The sequence below is a fragment of the Oryctolagus cuniculus genome, chromosome 8 (genome assembly GCF_964237555.1).
Source record: "Oryctolagus cuniculus chromosome 8, mOryCun1.1, whole genome shotgun sequence".
Classification (NCBI taxonomy): Eukaryota; Metazoa; Chordata; class Mammalia; order Lagomorpha; family Leporidae; genus Oryctolagus; species Oryctolagus cuniculus.
Window position 1 is genome coordinate 24,759,025 of NC_091439.1, and position 12,965 is coordinate 24,771,989.

At 42.4% G+C, this 12,965-nt stretch overlaps 1 protein-coding gene across 1 annotated transcript in view; it reads left to right on the forward strand.

Moving 5' to 3' along the window:
* MAML3 (mastermind like transcriptional coactivator 3) overlaps window positions 1-12,965 on the forward strand; it is a 477,422-nt gene that overhangs the window by 155,388 nt on the left and 309,069 nt on the right. The gene's annotated exons all lie outside the window — the stretch shown is intronic.

Genomic DNA, 12,965 nt, shown 5'->3' on the forward strand with positions numbered 1-12,965 from the left:
TCCCTGTTTGATGTGTTCATTGCATTCCATGAATAGATACGTGTATTGTTTTCAATATTCACACATTCACTTATTTTATTGTATGTTGGGTTTTGACTTTTTTATGTTATGTTATATTTGTCTATTAGTTTATTGAAAGAAGCTACCACATGAGGGAAGATGACAACCATATGTTTGAGTTAGAGCCGGGTTCCATTTTTAAATTAAAAATTTAAGTTATTTTAGGGGTAGGCATTTGGCGTAGCCATTCAGACACGAGTCAGGATGCCCATGTCCTTTTCAGAGTCCCTGGGTTTGATTTCTGCCTCCGGCTTCCTGTTAATGCAAACCTGAAGAGGAAGTGGTGATGATCCAAGTAATTGGGTTCTTGTCATCCACGTGGAAGACCTGGACTGAGTTCCTGGCTCCCAGTTTAGCCCCCAGATATTACAGCCATTTGGGGAGTGAACCAGTAGTTGAGAGTTCTCTGTATGCATATCTGTCTCTGTGTGTCTCTTGCTGTTTCTCTGCCTCTCAAATAGCAATTTAAGATAAACAAATAAAAAGAATTTTGGGTTATTTGAACGTGGGCTATGTACCCCAGAAGTTATCTGCAGAAACTTCTTGGACTTGACAGAAAATTAGCCTATAGTAACTAAGACTAACACTCTAGTTTATTCATTCCTTTTTTTTAGATTAAAAATTTTCTTCTGAGATCATTTTGATTCACATGCAGTTTGCAACACATGATACAGAGAGACCTCACGTATCCTTAGTCCAGTTTCCCCCAATGGCAACATTTTGAAAAACTGTAGTACAGCATTACAACAAAGATATAAACACTGGTACAGTCAACATAAAAACATTTTCACAGCCACAAGGATTGTTCACATTGTCCCCTGATAGTTCCATCTACTTCTTCCTACACCTCTCTTTAACCTTATCATCGATCCATTCCCATATCTCTGTGTGATTTCGAGGATGTTACATAAATGGAGTTGTGGACTACATAATCATTTGGGATTGGCTGAAGTTGTTGCATGTGTGAATCGTTCATTCCTTTTTGTTGTTGAATGGTATTCCATTATATACACACACATAATTTGTTTAATCATTCTTCCCTTGAAGGACATTTGAGATGTTTCTAGATTTTGATTATTATGAATAAAATTTATATGAATAACTATGTACAGGCTTTTCTGTGGACATACTTTTCACTTTTCTGATATAAATACCTAGGAATACAGCTGCTTGGTCATAATGCAGTTGCCTGTTTAGTTTTTAAAGAAACTGCCAAACTTTTCCCCATAGGGGCTGCATTACTTTACCTTCCCCTAGAAAGATGTGAATGTTCCAGTGTCTCTGGATCTTTGCCAGCATTTGGTGGTAAAATGGTTTTTTCGTTTGTTTGTTTTTGTTTTTTTTTAGCCATTCTGATGAGTGTACAGTGGTATCTCATTGTGGCTTTAATTTGCATTTCCCTAGTGGCTAATGATGGTGAGCATCTTTTCATGTGCTTATTTGCCATCTGTATGTCCTCTGCAGTGAGAAGTCTGTTCAAGTCTTTTGCCCATTTTTTAATTGGATTTTTTTCTTCCTAATGTGTTTTGAGAATTCTTTATATATTCTACATTTAAGTCCTTTGTTAGTTATGTGGTTTGCAAATATTCTCTCCCACACTATAATTCATCTTTTCTTCCTCTTTAGAGAGTCTTTATTTTTCATTTGTTCATTTTTAAAGTTTTATTTATTTAAGAGATACACAGAGAGAGAAACAGACAGACAAACCTTCCATCTGCTGGCTCACTTTTAAATGGCCACAACAGTCAGGGCTGTACCAGACCAAAGCAAAGAGCCAGGAACTCCATCCTGGTATCCCACATAGATGGCAGGGGCCCGAGTACTTAGACCATCTTCTCCTATGTTTCAGGCAGATTAGCAGGAAGCTGGATGGAAAGTGAAGTAGCCAAGACTCAAAATGGCACTCTGATGTGGGATGCTGGCATTGCAAATGGTGGCTTAACCCTTTGAGCCACAACTCTGGCAACTCACACACACACACACACACACACACATTTATATTTGAAAGGCAGAGAGAGACAGAGATCTTTTACCCCCTGGATTAACTCCCCAGTTTCCTGTAACAGCTGGATCTGGGCCAGGTCAGGCCAAATTTGGGAGCTCAGGACTCAGTTTGGGTCTCCTATGTTATTGGCAGGGGTCCATATATTTAAGCTGTCATCTGCTTCCTCCCAGGGTGCACATTAACAGGAAGCTGGATCAGAAACAGAGCCGGGATGTGGTTATCTCAAGCAGTGTCTTAACTGCTGCACCAAATGCCCACTGCCCATATTTCTTAAATCTTCCATACACCTTGTCATTTTAATGATTCTACTCCTTGGTTGGTTGTTTGGATATTTATATCAAATTGCTTAATCAACTCATCTATGGCAGTTCTTTCATGCCTCACTATAGTGTTGGGAAGTTAGAATGGTGTTAGATGGTGAGTCCCTTGGAAGAATTTAGAAAGAAGTCGGCCAGGAAAGATGTAAATGTTGTGACTAACATTTATACAGCCAGTCCAGCAGAAGACCAAGGGATGGCGATTGCAAGTTGTGTAGCTTCTGCAGAAATTGGCTTTGCCCATTCACCTAAAGGAAGCCTCCCCCTTCCTGAAGTGGGAGGTGCAATGGGATCCGCTCCACGTTCCTATCAGGAATGCCAGGGAGTCTCAGCACCACCACGAGCATACTTTTACTGAGTGCCTTATGGTTAAGAAAGGGCCTCTGTTGGGAGCTGTGCAGAAGAACTTGGATACCCAAATTATGTGCTTGCTCTCAAGTCGGTTACACTGCGGATAGGGAACCAAGACAGGAGCCCTACAAGGATGGCATCCTGGTTAGAGCTCAGGCTCCAGAATTAGACACACTTGGATTTGAAACAAGTCCTTCCTGGTTGTGAGACTTTGAACAGTTATCAAATTTCAATAACCCTCAAGTTATTCATCTATAAAAGGGAAATAAAGATAGCATTTAAAGTTAATATGGAGAATACGTGGAAAAATGCACGTTCAGACTCTTGGGAGGCTTTGCATGAGATCACTATATATTTTTTCTTTAAAAAGAAAAATGGGCCCAAAAGACAGTATGGTGTAGTGTCCAAGGTAACATAAGATTTCAGAGGACAAGGTGAGATGACTTTGGCTAGTGAGAGTGAAGAGGGTGTTATGGGAAAAAGGAGCAAATCACCTGGGTCTTAAACGAGGGCTGGAGTTGCAGGCAGCTGAGGAGGACCAGAAGGAAGGTATTTCAGTGCACAGGCCAGGAGAGAATGTGAAGGTGTGTTCCTGGGTCTGGAGGGAGACAAGACTGCAAGGGCAAAAGCAAACTGAAATGCAGAGGTGCCTTTAGCAAACCAAGCGCTGGGCTCCTTAAATATTTGTTTGCTATTTTCTCGTGGAGGAGAGGGAAAAGTGGTTTTCTGTTACTAAAACAGTTATACATTTCTTTATGTGGAAAATAAGATGTCTATTCCCTGCTCGAAATGCAACATGGCATTTTAACTTATTTGGACTTGTCTTTGCCTTTTGCAGTTTTGTTAAATCACTCTCAATTTAATACGAGCGGTCATATTTATCACAGATGGGGTAATTGATATGGCCAGGGACACAGAGCCTCTTTGCTCAGGGCTTGTTTGCTTTGATGGGAGTGGGCCTAGTGTACATTGTACCCCTGAGTAAGGAATTTGAGGGTGGAAGCCTGAGATAACTGGCATGCTGTTTCTTATTTATTAGTGGTGTTTCAGTGCCCCCTATGGGATGGTGCCAGGGCAGTTGTCTCATTGGATGTCCATGTTTTTGGACTTCAAGAATGAAGGAGGGGTGGAACCTAGAACTCAAAAGGTGGATTAAGGCCAGATCCTGGGGAAACTCGCCTGTCTAGATGAAAAGGTGTGGATTTTACACCTGGAGTGAGGAGGTCCCTTGGAAGACTGTTAAATAAGTGCCTTCGGTGGACTGTAGGGACACTTATTTGAAGTTCTCGAAGGGAGTGAAGGCAGGAAGCTGACTTAGTGTTAGCTTTAGAGATCCTGTCGGTGTGAGTTTGTTAGTGTGGGCTTTGGACAGGAGCAGACAGGGCGGAAGGAGAGTGCATGAGGGACTGTGGGGCTGGCTTCGTGGTGTGTGTAGGAAGGAGATTGACTGTGTCAGGGCAGCCCTCCAGGCCACAGAGATATGGGGTCCCCCTGACCATTCAGGGACATGTGTGGCTCACAGCCTGGAGCCCTGGTGGCGCACCCTCTGACACCTGCCATGTTAACAGATTGCTGATGCACATCTGGGCACTAGGGCGTGCGTTTCATGAGCCACACTTATTTTCCAGTCTAACGGCACTACTTCTTTTATCTGCTTTTCTTCATTGAATGATCTCCAGAGTAAAAGTTTTTTGGTTTGACAAACTTGGGAGAACTCCATGTTTATCAGAAATTTTTTTTTTTTTATCTTAAAGCCCTGTCCTTTTAAGAAAATTGGGCAGTTTGAAGAGTTAATAAATAGTAGGTAACTGCTTAAAATATCTGCAGCCACTGTTTTTGAAAGTTAGATTACCTTGCTACTATGTGATAAGCAGTCACCTAGGTTTACTAATTCAGTACGTTCCATACTCCAGGCAGGAGGAAATTTCCCTTGTAATTCTCCATGGAGAAGGCTTTTCTCACTTTTCCCTTTCCTCCCCTGCCTCCAAAGGTAGAATGTTTAAGGTGAATTGACTAAGAAAATAAATTGTTAGCAGCATTTTGGAAAAGGGATTGTTATGGTAAGAAAAGTGTCTGTTCTTCACATAGAAACTTGCTGTTTACATGTGGGCTTAGAGGTTAGACATATATAAGCCAAATCTTAAGCACTAATAAAATGTCATTAAGACTCCCCTACTCCAAAATCTTAAAGTAAAACTAAGTACTGTCCCTTCTCTGCTAGGTAAAGTCATCAAAGTTGAGTTTTGGGGCCTCTATAATTCTTACACATTGTTGAAGGGGATCATGATTTAATCTGCTTCCCTTAATTCTATTTAAAAATAGTTTGATATTTTCATCATGCACACCTCACTTTCAAAATGTTTTGACATATCTTTTTGTCCCTCAGTTATCTTAAAGTATTTTTCCAAACATGAGCAGATCTTACAAAACTGCTGTGGATTTATGAACATACTCAACAAAATACAGTCAAGTAGGTTCCTTAACATTTATGCTTGTAAACATTTATATTGCTGGATTTCACTCTAATTGATAATGTACTTGATAGCAAATAGCCTATCTTTATGTAAAATTTCTTAGTTCTAATTTTTGAATGGTTAAGATATTTTACTCACTACAAAGAGAATAAAGGGAAGAGCCAATGTGACTATACTAACAAATATGAATATCGTTACATTTCCACTTTGAATGGATGCTCACATTTAAAAAACATTTCTTCCATATGGAAAACATAGATACGTGTGTATATATAGGTATACTTATCAGTGGTACCAATTTCTCATCACCCCAGTCAAAACATGTGACTTAAATTTGTTTCTTCTACTGAGTGCCACATATGTAGTTAGAATAAAGTGAAACGAGCCCCTTTTCACTAAAGTCTGTAACTAACCAAAGTCCTCATATTTGTAGCCCACATTAATTTTTTCAGTTATTTAGTTGAGTTGATACCTTTACCATATACATATAAAGTTACCTTTTGCACTGGAAAACAAGATTTTTGAAATGCGGAAGCAACACCTTTGACTGTTTCCATACAGTCTTAGTTGAAAAGAATTTCTCTTGGATAATCCAAGTTGTTTATTTTTTTACACCATCTAGCCATTTGCTCTGCCTGTGGTAAGCCCAGACCTAGGATACATAAATAACAGTGTTGTGTGAAGATACATTCTATCCCAAGTGAATGTAGCTTAAACTGATAAGATTCCTGCCATTCTAGATTCCTTGAAATCTAGGAAAGTATCTTGGATGTCAGCTTCCTCAGGGTGGGGGTTTTGTCTATTTCCTTATTTCTATATCTTTGCCTCTTGGCAGGTACTCAGTTTACAAGAGGGTACTTTAAAAAGTTCTTGGGAAAATGGAATTAAGGGATAAGTTTATTTTGGGGCACATGTTTTGAAATCCATGCATAGTTTTTCATAATGTATATTTCCCATCAGCTTTTTGAAATACTCTTGTACATGTTGAATTAAATAAATGTAGTTAAATCTTGTGCCCAGATCACGGAGAATAATTTCCTTGTCTTAGAGAGAACTTCATAGTAAAATGTTTATAAAGTATTGTAACATTTGTGATAGTTGAGTAAGAGAATTGACCAGTGTAATGATTCTTAACCATTGGTCAGCATGGCTAATTGCAGACAAAAGAATTTCAGAAGAAAAAATCTCTTGATACCCAGAATAAGAGGCCAAGGACAAAGCCTGGGAGGATGCATTCTACGCTAAACAGTGGTGCAGACTAGAGAAAGTGGGTCAGGATCAGGAACACATGTGAGGAGGGTTGAGCAGAGCTCCTTCTATAGAAAGCGGTAAGGGCTGTGTGAGCCCTGGGCTAATTGGTTTCTGGATGTGACCTCTCTCTCTGTCTTCCTGGCAATTCCCATTTAGTGAACCAACATTGTAGTGACCAAAATACATATTACCTGTAGCAAAAAGCAGAAACTGATGTTTTAGCCAGCATTACCTACAGTCAGATTTGGGCATGTAGATGCTATGTACAGTGGCGCAAATACATATTATAATTGTATTTGGTTGTCTATCATTGTAGTACATTCAGAACCCAAATTTGCAGTAATAACTATAATATTAAATCATAATTTGAAAGCTATTGGAATTTAGGGAAAGATGATCACTTTAGACATTCAAAGAATTTTAGGTTAAGCCAAATATGCAAATTATAATTTACGAACAATTTCACCACCCTTTTGCTGTCAGATTAATTGGTAAAGAGAGGAAGGTTTGTGCTATAAGGAAGGTGGATCTAAGTAGGTGAATCTAACCTGCAAAGCTTGCTGTACTGGGAGCTGATAGAAATTTCTGCTTTATCTCAAGGAGTCAGTTGAGTACCAGGTTAATGTTTGTGTGCCTGTGTGTACAGGTTGTTTACAGATATAGATTCAGCTCTTATTTCCATTCTCACAAATTGTATTTGTTTATTGGAGTGAGACACACTGAGATTATCTAGAAGATGAACTACGTATATTCGGTATCTGAAAATCAATATGTAGGCAGGCTTTTTCCTTGTGAGGGGGGAAAAAAAGTAAGATCTTCCTTTAGCATTTTCATCTCTGATCTGCCCATAGTTACACTCCGTTGTTCCTTCAGGGACCAGTATCATAAGGGAATGATAGGCAGTAAACTGTGTTCCTAATAAACCTACTTTATTTGTAAGAATGTTTGGTCAGAAAACATTTGGGCCTTACCATGTGATATGCTTCTGAAAGGTCAGCAACCTGTAAACACCAAGCAAAAACATTTTAAAAATTTTTCTAACTCTGGGACTAGCCTAAGGTAAATATCACAAATATTAATCCTAGTCGTTTGGAATCTCTTTCCTCAGCAGTATAAATTGACTTAACACCACCCAGCAATGCCATTTCTTCCTGATGAAAAATTCGCTTTGACAGTGGAGCCAAATAAATGACTGTGAATTACTGAATTCCATGACCTCAAGGGCCTTGTCTTTAAAAAGACAGAAGTTTTTAGTGTAAGAGCAGGGAGGCAGTTTCAGTGGCTGGAAGCCGCTGGCTGCTCCAGGATGGTCTGGGAGAAGGCTCAGGAGGGAGTGGGATTCCCCCCCCCCCCAAGACCAGTGGTCCCCCCCCCCCCCCACTCAAGCTCTCACAGCAGGAGAGTGCTCCCAGGCTATGCTGGGTGGGTGGCTTTGGAATAGAACCTGATCTTTCCCCTCTGCCTTTTGTTCCAAACAGTGAATGTAAAATGAGTAAGAAGGCAAAAGAATCCGATTCAGGAACCTCTTTGCAATGGTCACTTCTCTTTCTAGACCTCTCACAAATCCCTCTCACATACAATCAAGTAGAGAGATGGCTACGCTCCATTTGCCTCACTTTTTGTGCTCCTACTATTATTTTAGCTTCTAGAAATTGGCGTTACCAAGAATCCCAGGAAGTGAAAGCTGTAAGGATTAGGACTTCTAAGAAGCAGCTAGGAAGCCAGGTTTTTTCTTTTGTTTTGACTTGGGTTCTCTGTGAGTTGAGTGCACACTGTCTTCCTCAAGCTGGTAATGGATTTTTAGGGACTGTGAGGGCTTTCACTTTTTATCTCATATTTTCTTTTTATTGCTAATCTCCTTTAACTCTGACTTCTCTCTATAGAGATTCATACTCTCTGCAGTAAGGATTTATGAACAGGTTTATTCAAACAAAATACAGATAAGATCCTGATGAGTTTTCTTCATAGAAAGTTTGCCCCAGGAATATATAGAGGGGCAGCCTATATTATAGGATATGTGAACTTCCAAATTTTCTTCTCAACACTATCACCTCTATCCCATTTTACCACCACCTTTGTGATGTATTTTATATCTCAGGAATAGCCAGGTTTATATTGACTTTTTTTTTAAAGATTTATTTTATTTATTTGAAAGACAGAGTTATAGAGAGAGGTAGAGACAGAGAGAGTGGTCTTCCATCTGCTGGTTCACTCCCCAGATGGCCACAATGGCTGGAGCTGCGCTGATCCGAAGCCAAGAGCCAGGAGCTTCTTCTGGGTCTCCGATGTGGGTGCAGGGGCCCAAGGACTTGGGCCATCTTCTACTGTTATCCCAGGCCATAGCAGAGAGCTGAATCAGCAGAGGAGCAGCCAGGACTAGAACCAGTGCCCATATGGGATGCCAGCACTTCAGGCCAGGGCTTTAACCCACTGTGCCACAGCACCAGCCCCTATATGACTTGCGTATGGTACCCACCTCAAGGAGTTGTTGGAAAGACTAAATGAGTTAAGATGTGGGTACTTTTACAAAGTGTGTCAAAAATTGAGTTAAAAGATCAGATTCTGGGGCAAAAAACTTTGGGAACTAAATGTACAAATGTAGAAATATTTCTTATAGGATTGAGTATATAGATACTTGGATCTACTTTGCTTTTTTGAATTAGTATACTCTGAAGGTCATGCTATAATTGTACATAGAGATACTAAAAGTCTTTAAAGGAAATGCATATTATGAAAAAACTCTTCATGGATTTCAAAATTATTGCCACCAAAATAAGCTTATCTTTCAATTTTAGTTTCCAAAGAGCTTTTCTTTTGTTCCTATAAAGATATATGTATTTATTTAAAAGGCAGAGTTATAGAGATAGAGGGAAAGACGCAGCGAGAGAGATCTTCCTTCCACTGGTTCGGTCCCTAATGCAATGGCCAGGGCTGGGCCAGGCCAAAGCCAGTTGCCTGAGACTCCATTGAGTTCTCCCACATGGGTGGCAGGGGCCCAGGTATCTGCCTGTGTTCTGCTGCCCAGGCACATTAGCAGGGAACTGAGTCAGAAGTGGAGCAGCGGGGACTGGCACTGGCTCTCATATGGAATGCTGGTGTCACAGGTGCAGCTTAACGGCCACAACACCAGCTCCTCCCATGAAGTTTCAGAAGTGCTGCCTTGTGTGTGAGACACTTAGATTAGTGCCTGGCACAGGGTGAGCTCCACTTAAGTGCTTACTGTTGTTATTATTACTATTATACCTCCTGTTTTATTGTTTTCAGTTGATAGAAGAATAGAGAATATTTTTTTCCAATTGGTCCCTAGCTCTGATAGGGTCAAAGCTGGACCTGCAGTTGGACCTTCAAGCATCAAGAGAAGTACTTCAGTTGAATGAGAACACATGTCAGCCAGCCACCTTGTTCTCTGCTCTGTTCAGAGGCCTTGGACTATTCCCTAGTTTATTTCCGGTCTACCCTGATACCAACTGGGAGAGGAGAGGGCTACTGTCCCCCTGCCTCCTTCCACTCCCCCTCTCCTGGTTGGTACCTTAAAATTAAGAACAAGTAGGAGATTCTTCTTTGCACCTCATGTTCCTGTAAGAAGTAGTCAGCTTATTCCACGAGGTCCACTTATAGCTGGAAAACCCTAGATTGGAATGCGATCTTCACGTGGCAGCCACTAAGCAAAAGATGCATCTTTCACCCCTGTCACTCAAGGTCAGGAGACTGGATGATGTCTGTTTACCCACCTGGTGCTTTAAAGCTGACCCGCGTTTCCCACGCGATGTCTTGAGTTTGAATTATGTCACGGGGTAATGTCTTTACCACCCTTGGGGGAGCTGATTTGGGAGAGATCAGATTTCATCAGGTGACTGACAAGATTTTACTCCCTCTGACAGTGCATAAAAACAATTAAGCTTTAAGTGCATCTTTCCTGCAGACTGGCTCATGTGTGCATATTAAAATTTTTTTCAGAGACCTATGAAATGTTTATGGCGCTCATTACTAAAGTTCATCTCCAGGATGTATGCTTTTCTGTTTTCCCTTTCTAATCTCCTTTTGGGAGGATGGAGGGTGGGTGGAAATCAATTTTCTCAGCCAGATCTGCATTTCTCCTGTTAGAAAAGATGCTCATTTTAATTTGTTGTGTGATGGTATTGAAATATTTTTCCAGTCTGTTGTTATTTAAAAGAGCAAGCCCTGTTGCTGTCACCATCTATTGCCTGGGGTGTTATTTAGCAAGTGCTTTCCTTAGAAACACAAAGAGGATTTAAAAAGATCCACTCCTGGAGTGATCGTGTCTCCCACAGCCAAGCGTGGCTGCCCAGCAGCTGCCTGGTATTTTCCCGTGTGGGGTTTTGATCTCCGTTCCTGTGAGCTGATTGGTTTCCCCGAATGTCTTCCCGGGTAAGGAAGATTTCACACATATTGTTTGCCAAATCCCCAATCCGTTTTTCTGTCAAAAGTGATCAGGAATCGTTCTTGAATTGCCCTGTTCTAGATACTTCTTGGGACAGAGGAGAGGTGAACCCTTAAAATGTCCACCCTGCACGTAAGCTCGGCGGGAGAAGAGTGGCTGTGAGCCCAGCTCCCTGGCCATGGTTAGAGCCTGGGCCTCCTGCTTCCACAGCCCCTACCAACACTGACAAGGGACGTTTTTCTCTCTGTGTCGTTTGAACATGCGCCGATTTCTTTCAGCTACTTCGCTGACTTCTTTCCCTCTTATTTATTTTTTATTTCGCGAGAAATTCCAAACTCGAAAAGAACCCAGATTCGCTGTGTGTGTCGTTGTGCAACTGGTGCAAGACACTGGGCAGTGTGGCAGCGGATAGGTGGGGGTTTGCTTTATCTTCCCAAACAAAACCCCGAATCCAAGGCGGCAGTGACCCCTTCCCGCTAGCTCGGAGAGGCTTGCGTCCCCCGCGCGGAGCAGCTGCTGCGGGCCCCCAGCGCGCCAGGAGCGTGCGCGGGGCCGCGGCTCCCCGTGCGCCCTTTGCTGCTTCATTGTCCCGCCGTGGGTCCCACGATGTTCTTTGTCTGCAGTGGTTGGCTGTGTCACAGGCTCTGAGCCGGCGCCCGCAGCCTCGCTCTTCTTCGCGTTTCCTTTCTTCCCTTCCTCGCTGCGCCCTCCTCCTCCTCCTTCCCCGCCCTGAGCCCCTTTCATTTCTTACTGGTTTATGATTCAGGGAATTTGAGATCATTTGGGTGAAGTTAGTGATCCCAAGTAGGGTTTCCAATGAGTTTCAGAGAAGTGGGGAAGCAAGACCCGATGCCTTTCAAATTGTCAGTGCATCTGTGTGGGTCTGGGAGTTGTGTTCTGCATGGAACAGTTTCCAAGGGAGGGGAAAAAAAAAGACCCCGACAACAAGAACAACAAAAATCTGGCTACTGGGAAGCCGAGGGCCAGAGGGGCAGGGCCAGTGCTCCCCGGTGCCCCTGCGGCTGCACATTCCAGATCAGCCAGAAGCTGTGCAGTGCAGTGGCAGCCCCTCCCCCAATATTCTGAGCTATTGAGAGAGCTGCTGGTGTCCCCTGGCTTCTGTGCCATTGTTAATATGAGAGGAAATGTGACAACAAATGCCTTGTGAATTTAAATGGCCAGGTACAATGTTCAGAAAAGCTTCTGAAATAAACACGCTAATCCACATCTGCCTTGTGCAAAGTAGAGCGTTAATGGCTTGGTGGGGCTTTACTCTGAAGAGCCCATTTGCAGTCTCGCTCTCGTCTTTTCTTCCATTACCTGTAGCTTACAGTGCTTTTTAAGTGATTCTCTGGCTGATGCTGAGGAGGGGAGCAGGCAGGGGAGAAAGGTTGGGTTGACAAAGCTCTTAGAGGCATCTCTAATTTATACAGAAACTTTCCTTGGGGGGGACTTAAAAGCACTTCACATAGGAACTCACAGAACCAGGACAGACTCCATTCAAGGAGCTGAGCCCGTTATTGTTGTGGATGTGGAATGGGAACGTGGCAGACGTTTGGGGAAGTTTTCTAGGAGGCAGAGCCTTGTGTGGCCAAGCTAGGACCCGAATCTGGTGCGCTGTCAGGATTCCTTCAGGGGCACACCTTAGCATCTCAGACCCCTTTGGAAGATGTCACCCCCGAATGGTATCATCCCCACTTTAAAATGAGGAATACCCAAGCCCTATGTTAACCCTTTGTGACAAAGCCAGTGAGGAGGACACTGTCTTCATAGCCTTTCTAAGGTATTGGAAAGGAATCACATTGACTATAAGGACATTAGCGCCTTGGCACCTGACATGCTAGGGTCCTGGCTTCTGCTTCTCCTTCCTGCACTGGCCCCCTTAGTACCACCTGACTCCTCTGTTCCTTATTTCCAAGAGGTATCCTGTATTTCTTTCCCTAGGTCTTTCTCTCCCAGGATATCTGAAACTGTCTGAGAGCTCCTTCTAGAATTTTCCTCTAGGTAACCAAGACCTGACCCATATTTCCAAAGAAGCAATGCTAGTGCCATTTTTTTGTTTAGCAATAAACTGCCTACCATCTCATTTATCAAGATGGAGCCAA